Source organism: Ochlerotatus camptorhynchus, unplaced genomic scaffold (assembly GCF_037179485.1).
Source record: "Ochlerotatus camptorhynchus isolate MF236.1 unplaced genomic scaffold, CSIRO-AGI_Acam_v1.1 ptg000361l, whole genome shotgun sequence".
Lineage (NCBI taxonomy): Eukaryota > Metazoa > Arthropoda > Insecta > Diptera > Culicidae > Ochlerotatus > Ochlerotatus camptorhynchus.
This window is the reverse complement of record NW_027040849.1, coordinates 825,300-833,737: the sequence shown is the minus strand read 5'-3', so window position 1 is coordinate 833,737 and position 8,438 is coordinate 825,300.

Below are 8,438 nucleotides of genomic sequence, written 5' to 3'. Positions count from 1 at the left end.
TTGAGTAGTAGCTATGCTGAAGATCCGAGAGATGTCGTCCCTTCAGTGGTAGGAAAATCATTTTTGCAGTATGAAGAATATCAGAAAATCCACGATTTGTGACTAAATCAAGAGCAAATTTTCATTACGTCGAATGTAACAAAGGTAAACAAAGTCGAGCTATCAGTGTCAATCGATGCTCCTGCTATTACACTATATACTGTCCGAATATAGGATCACATCCCATTTTTAAATTTATTTACCAGTCAAATTGCTTTTTGACGTAATCACCTTCCGATCAAAATAGTTTTCGATGTTACTTACGTCACCCGATTTCTATGGACATGCCGTTTGCCTTAAGTAACAGCACTGAGAAACCCGTGAAAAGTGTACTTTCGTCGTTTCGCTTTCTCATTATTAAAGTGAATAAATCGAACTGTTTGTTGCTAAGATGATTTCGGTGGTCCTAAAATGATGAATGGGCTGCACGTAAGGAGACATAATTGATAATTCTCCCGAATATCCTGATAAATGCACTTTGACTTAAGTAACAATAGGGGCCACCAAACGACGTATAAGAACTAGCTAGCGATTTGCCTTTGTATGATTAAAACCCGGCTAAATATGTTAAACATTGCTATCACTATGAGATTATATGTGTTTAATTGGAAATAGGAATAACTTTTCGGTCATCAAAACAAAACTTTATTTTTCTCGGATCGGTGCGAATGTTACTTACGACATAATGAAAATTTGCTCTTGAAATATGCTTTCACAGAAGGAAACAAATAAACCAGTGTTTACCTTATCACTATAGTAATGTACTCGTGCAATTTTTGGGCACCTAAAACTGCCCATAAAGACGATAATGAATAAAAACTGGAAATTTTCATGCATTTCCAAATGGTTTCCCACCATTCCCATACATTTGAAGTGACTGGCCCTCTGGATTTGGATGATGTCAAAAACCACAAAACATGATTAATTGGAGACAAGCAGCCAGGGACCGAGTTAGTTGGCACAACTTTGTTATACAGGTCAAATCTTGAGGGACATCGGACCAGCAAAAGTAAAGTATCTTATACGTTGGCCAAATTGTTATCCGAACTGCTTAAAAATTCGAAGAAATAGTTATTGAATAGTACAGAATTCTAAATTGATGTTATTTATGAAAAATTTACATTAGAATTGTGCTTTCTTAAATCTCAGTCTTTCCCTGATTGCGAACCACACTTTAAATTTTATATAAACTTGTGGCCCATTTTGTGTACCATCATAATGCTTGATGAAACTTATTCCGCCCGGAAACATGTTTTTTCGGAATTATGAAGTCATTATACGTTATGATGACATTTTGTATTTTTAAGTTACAAGAGGACGTTGCAAAGGATGAGTTTGACGTATAAAACCTGGGCATTTAATTTTCAGAGAGTCACAATCAGCGAATTCATTAAAAAATCACTTATGGCTGTACACAGCAAAAAAAAATGTAATATCGATCAACGTAATTCAAGCTGATGTATGAAATAATGATGTAATAGCAAGAAGCAGATACAATAATAGCAACAATCAATACGAAACTAACGATTTTAAATGGGCTGAATACTTGACTAGCCTATTGGTCCCAAGCAAACGATTAACGTACCCCATTCTAGTCAAAATTCTAGTACTTCACAATGTTTGTTTTGATTCGCTATGAAAGTTTGACAGATAAAATGAGGGGTTAGTGGATTTTCCTATGTTTCGAGGGGTGAATCGATTAGCTTGGGACCGAAGATAGTACCAGAGCTGAGCCAAAAAGTTGAGCACGTTTCTTCGGGACCTACTAGTTTCCCCATCGGGATCCGTATTCGGTTTCCCCATCGGGATCCGTATTCGGTTTCCCCATCAGGATACGTATTCGGAATCCCCATCGGGATCCTTCTACGGAATCCCAATCGGGATCCGTATTGGATTTCCCCATTGTGACCCGTATTCGGTTGCCCCATCGAGATATGCATTCGGTTTCCCCATCAGGATTCGTATTCGGTTTCCCCATCGGGATCCGTCTATGAAATCCCCATCAAGACCCGTATTCGGTTTCCCCATCGGGATCCGTATTCGGGTTCCCCATTGGAATTCGTATTCGGTTTCCCCATCGGGATCCGTCTACGGAATCCCCATCAAGACCCGTATTCGGTTTCCCCATCGGGATTCGTATTCGGTTTCCCCATCGGGAACCGTATTCGGTTCCCCCGTCGGGATCCGTATTCGGTTTCCCCATCGGGATTCGTATTTGGTTTCCCCATCGGAATCCGTCTATGAAATCGCCATCAAGACCCGTATTCGGTTTCCCCATCGGGATCCGTATTCGGGTTCCCTATTGAAATTCGTATTCGGTTTCCCCACCGGGATCCGTCTACGGAATCCCCATCAAGACCCGTATTCGGTTTCCCCATCGGGATCCGTATTCGGTTTCCCCATTGGAATTCGTATTCGGTTTCCCCATCGGGAACCGTCTACGGAATCCCCATCAAGACCCGTATTCGGTTTCCCCATCGGGATTCATATTCGGTTTCCCCATCGGGATCCTTATTCGGTTTCCCAATCGGGATCCGTATTCGGTTTCCCCATCAAGACCCGTATTCGGTTTCCCCATCGGGATTCGTATTCGGTTTCCCCATTGGGATCCGTATTCGGTTTCCCCATCGGGATCCGTATTCGGGTTTCCCATCGAGATCCTTTTACGGAAACCCAATCCAGACTCGTATTGGATTTCCCCATTGGGACCCGTATTCGGTTTCCCCATCGAGATCCGTATTCGGTTTCCCCATCGGGATTCGTATTCGGTTTCCCCATCGGGATCCTTATTCGGTTTCCGCATCGAGATCCGTATTCGGTTTCCCCATCGGGATTCGTATTCGGTTTCCCCATCGGGATCCGTCTATGAAATCCCCATCAAGACCCGTATTCGGTTTCCCCATCGGGATCCGTATTCGAGTTCCCCATTGGAATTCGTATTCGGTTTCCCCATCGGGATCCGTCTACGGAATCCCCATCAAGACCCGTATTCGGTTTCCCCATCGGGATCCGTATTCGGGTTCCCCATTGGAATTCGTATTCGGTTTCCCCATCGGGATCCGTCTACGGAATCCCCATCAAGACCCGTATTCGGTTTCCCCATCGGGATTCGTATTCGGTTTCCCCATCGGGATCCTTATTCGGTTTCCCAATCGGGATCCGTATTCGGTTTCCCCATCAAGACCCGTATTCGGTTTCCCCATCGGGATTCGTATTCGGTTTCCCCATTGGGATCCGTATTCGGTTTTCCCATCGAGATCCTTTTACGGAATCCCAATCCGGACTCGTATTGGATTTCCCCATTGGGACCCGTATTCGGTTTCCCCATCGAGATCCGTATTCGGTTTCCCCATCGGGATTCGTATTCGGTTTCCCCATCGGGATCCTTATTCGGTTTCCCCATCGGGATCCGTATTCGGTTTCCCCATCGGGATCCGTATTCGGGTTCCCCATTGGAATTCGTATTCGGTTTCCCCATCGGGATCCGTCTATGAAATCCCCATCAAGACCTGTATTCGGTTTCCCCATCGGGATCCGTATTCGGTTTCCCCATCAAGACCCGTATTCGGTTTCTCCATCGGGATTCGTATTCGGTTTCCCCATCGGGATCCTTATTCGGTTTCTCCATCGGGATCCGTATTCGGTTTCCCAATCGGGATCCGTATTCGGGTTCCCCATTGGAATTCGTATTCGGTTTCCCCATCGGGATCCGTCTACGGAATCCCCATCAAGACCCGTATTCGGTTTCCCCATCGGGATTCGTATTCGGTTTCCCCATCGGGATCCGTATTCGGTTTCCCCATCGGGATCCGTATTCGGTTTCCCCATCAAGACCCGTATTCGGTTTCCCCATCGGGATTCGTATTCGGTTTCCCCATTGGGATCCGTATTCGGAATCCCCATCGGGATCCGTATTCGGTTTTCCCATCGAGATCCTTTTACGGAATCTCAATCCGGACTCGTATTGGATTTCCCCATTGGGACCCGTATTCGGTTTCCCCATCGAGATCCGTATTCGGTTTCCCCATCGGGATTCGTATTCGGTTTCCCCATCGGGATCCGTCTATGAAATCCCCATCAAGACCCGTATTCGGTTTCCCCATCGGGATTCGTATTCGGTTTCCCCATCGGGATCCTTATTCGGTTTCCCCATCGGGATCCGTATTCGGTTTCCCCATCGGGATCCGTATTCGGTTTCCCCATCGGGATCCGTATACGGTTTCCCCATCAAGACCCGTATTCGGTTTCCCCATCGGGATTCGTATTCGGTTTTCCCATCGAGATCCTTTTACGGAATCCCAATCCGGACTCGTATTGGATTTCCCCATTGGGACCCGTATTCGGTTTCCCCATCGGGATTCGTATTCGGTTTCCCCATTGGGATCCGTATTCGGAATCCCCATCGGGATCCGTATTCGGTTTTCCCATCGAGATCCTTTTACGGAATCCCAATCCGGACTCGTATTGGATTTCCCCATTGGGACCCGTATTCGGTTTCCCCATCGAGATCCGTATTCGGTTTCCCCATCTGGATTCGTATTCGAGTTCCCCATCGGGATCCGTCTATGAAATCCCCATCAAGACCCGTATTCGGTTTCCCCATCGGGATCCGTATTCGGGTTCCCCATTGGAATTCGTATTCGGTTTCCCCATCGGCATCCGTCTACGGAATCCCCATCAAGACCCGTATTCGGTTTCCCCATCGGGATCCGTATTCGGGTTCCCCATTGGAATTCGTATTCGGTTTCCCCATCGGGATCCGTCTACGGAATCCCCATCAAGACCCGTATTCGGTTTCCCCATCGGGATCCTTATTCGGTTTCCCCATCGGGATCCGTATTCGGTTTCCCCATCGGGATCCGTATTCGGTTTCCCCATCGGGATCCGTATTCGGTTTCCCCATCGGGATCCGTATACGGTTTCCCCATCAAGACCCGTATTCGGTTTCCCCATCGGGATTCGTATTCGGTTTCCCCATTGGGATCCATATTCGGAATCCCCATCGGGATCCGTATTCGGTTTTCCCATCGAGATCCTTTTACGGAATCCCAATCCGGACTCGTATTGGATTTCCCCATTGGGACCCGTATTCGGTTTCCCCATCGAGATCCGTATTCGGTTTCCCCATCGGGATTCGTATTCGGTTTCCCCATCGGGATTCGTCTATGAAATCCCCATCAAGACCCGTATTCGGTTTCCCCATCGGGATCCGTATTCGGTTTCCCCATCAAGACCCGTATTCGGTTTCCCCATCGGGATTCGTATTCGGTTTCCTCATCGGGATCCTTATTCGGTTTCCCCATCGGGATCCGTATTCGGTTTCCCCATCGGGATCCGTATTCGGTTTCCCCATCGGGATCCGTATTCGGTTTTCCCATCGAGATCCTTTTACGGAATCCCAATCCGGACTCGTATTCGGTTTCCCCATCGGGATCTGTCTATGGAACCCGTCATCGGGATCCGTCTACGGAACCCGTTATCGGGATCCGTCTACGGAACCCGTTATCGGGATCCGATTACGGAACCCATCATTGGGATCCGTCATCGGATTTCCAACGGGGTCCACTTCCACTTAGTATTTAGTATTTCCGGAGAACTTTGAGATTTGGACGTAATTGCTTTTGTAAACAAACACGTCTATCGCCGATTAATCGTAAATTGAAACTTATTATCGCGAACAAACCATACTAAATGATAAAGGAATCATTTCTCTACCTGTTTGTGCCGTTAATTTTTTAGATTGAGCTTTAATTGGCGATTGACGTGTTTGTTTACAAAAGCAATTACGCCCTAATCTCAAAGTTCTCCGGATTTATTTATTTATTCGTCCATAAAAAAAACACATGCACTAACCTGCAGAGATCCGGCTTCGTACTCCCCGCCGGGTTCCAGCGTCGGACTTCCTACCGGGATCCGGCTTCGGACTGGTGCACTTTTCTAAAAAAAAAACTTAATTACATTAAATAGGTACATTAATTCACATTTACTTACCTGAAAAACAGCCTTGCTGATTTACCACCACTTTCCCGGACTAATTTGCCAAAACAACACACACCGCGAAAACACGGCCAATGTGATCGACGCAAATTTGAATACAGTGTACTCAAAATCAAAAAAAAAGTGCAGGAACGCAACGATGAGTAAATTTGCCTCGAGATTTGCCTCATGTTTTCCTGTGGAAAACCTCAAAAATCTTCCAGAAAATTAGGATTGACGAAAATCCACAGAATCCAATCTTTACTTTTCTTATTTTCGGAAAAATTTTCCTGGAAAAACCTCGAAAACCTGGAAAAACAGAGGGAAATTAACTCAAAACTGAGTTCCTGTACTTTTTACGATTTATGAGTGAACTAAACTCAAATTTGGGTGTTCTCATTTGCCGTGTAGTGCTGACTCGGACAAAACAGTGCTAACATTTGAAAACGGCACAAAAGCCATTTCTCGATGAACATTTCAAATGGTCCTATCTGCTTTGATCGATTCTCTTCATCGACTTTCTCTTTTCATAACCACTGCTATGCAAACAGATTTCGCGCTAATTCTACCACATAGTTTGATAAAGGAGGTTCTTATCTAGCGTCCAAAACGTCAAATACAACAGGGACAGGTTTTTCAGCTGAGTTATTAACGAAAGAGAAAGTCGATGAAGAGAATCGATCAAAGCAGATAGGACCATTTGAAATGTTCATCGAGATTTGTAAACAAATGGTTTGTGGGCCCTTCACTCACTACTTGAAGTACACCCACGCGACACAACAGCAACATCGGGTAGGGGAAATTTTCCCCTTCCTGACGATGCTGTTGGTTTGCGTGGGCGTTCTTCGGGTAGCGAGTAAAGGGCCCACAAACCATTTGTTTACAAATGGCTTTTGTGCCGTTTTCAAATATTTATTTCAACAGGTTCGTAATGTAATATCCTATCGATTGGCGTATTTGGATTTTAATTTCATCTATAAATGACAAAGTTACAAGCGTTCAAAACCTAACACTCCTTCACCACACATATTTTTTGACTTGCACCCCTAGTCGACAAAGACGTAGTTCTACGTCAAAATACCCATTTTCAAACCATGTATGCAGCTGTCAAAAAATGGGGGAATTTGGAAATCATAAAATGGGTGAAAAAATACCCATTTTATGAATCAGTTCACGATTGCATAATGGGTATATTTTTTACCCACTAATGGGTGAAAAAACACTTCGAAATTTTATCGTCTCATTCCGTCACCGACCATTTAGGAATGCAAACACCCTAATAAACGGGTACCATAAACTAACGATATCATAGATGGTAGGAACATACCACATAAAGTTCGGATGATATCCCGAATTGGTAGTTAGGCGCATCTTATGGTTATTGTTTATGTGGGCAGTTTCTGTCCGCTTTTTTTTTAGCAAAAATGGACGATCTCCGGAAAAGGTTAGATTCCGAAACATTGGAGAGGCTTACGGATAAGTCTATTCAGTTTTATCCAATATGGTATTGTAATATCTCGTGTAATATTTTTTTTTTTCGCTACTACTGCATTTATTTTCAATGTAAATATTTGAAAGTTTTTTATATCAACGAGGACAAATAACCCAGCACCAGCATCCTCCATTTGAAGCAATGGGTAGTTTTTACCCATTTTACGAAAAACACAATTTAAGAAGATGGGTAAAAAACACCCATTTATTGACAGTTCCCCCTTTTACCCATTAATGAGTAAACCATAGTTTACCCATTAAATGAAGAGGGGCACTTTTAGCGGAAATGGGTGTTTTTATACCCATTAATGGGTTTTTGCGAAACACCGTGAAGGGCCTCAGGGACTCTAGTTTTCTTTTGCGATTCAGCTAATAAACCCCAAATAACGCGAATTATTGACAGGTCAACATCAGTTGTTTGTAATGGAACGTCGATCTGACACCTACACCCTGAATAATTTTGGTATACGCTAATGCAGCAGCGATGTATATAGCTTTACTTCAAAAATGAGAACGACAATGACCTTTCTGTCGTTCATAACACGCACACTTGCGCAATCCCATTTTCAAGTGCGAAGTTTGTTATCCTCACTTTCGCTTCAGCCAGATATGCTGGTTTGTTATTGTTATCCTCACATTCGGACCATCAATACTCGAGCGCATAGAATGTACCGAGGAATGCATGCATGCAGGCTGCGCCGGCCCATGCAGGGTGGCCAGATGGTTTTCTTCGTTTGCCTTGGAATTAATATTATCGTTTCAAATGAAAACCTCGTTGAAAACGTTCTGTATACGTTAAACATAACGTCGGACATAGTGTGCTGTATTCGTACACTGATGCGCTATACAGCACACTATAGAGATTGCTGACGTTTATCGTACGCACACTACGTCACGTATACGTATACGCAAAATGTTTTCATCGGGAAAAA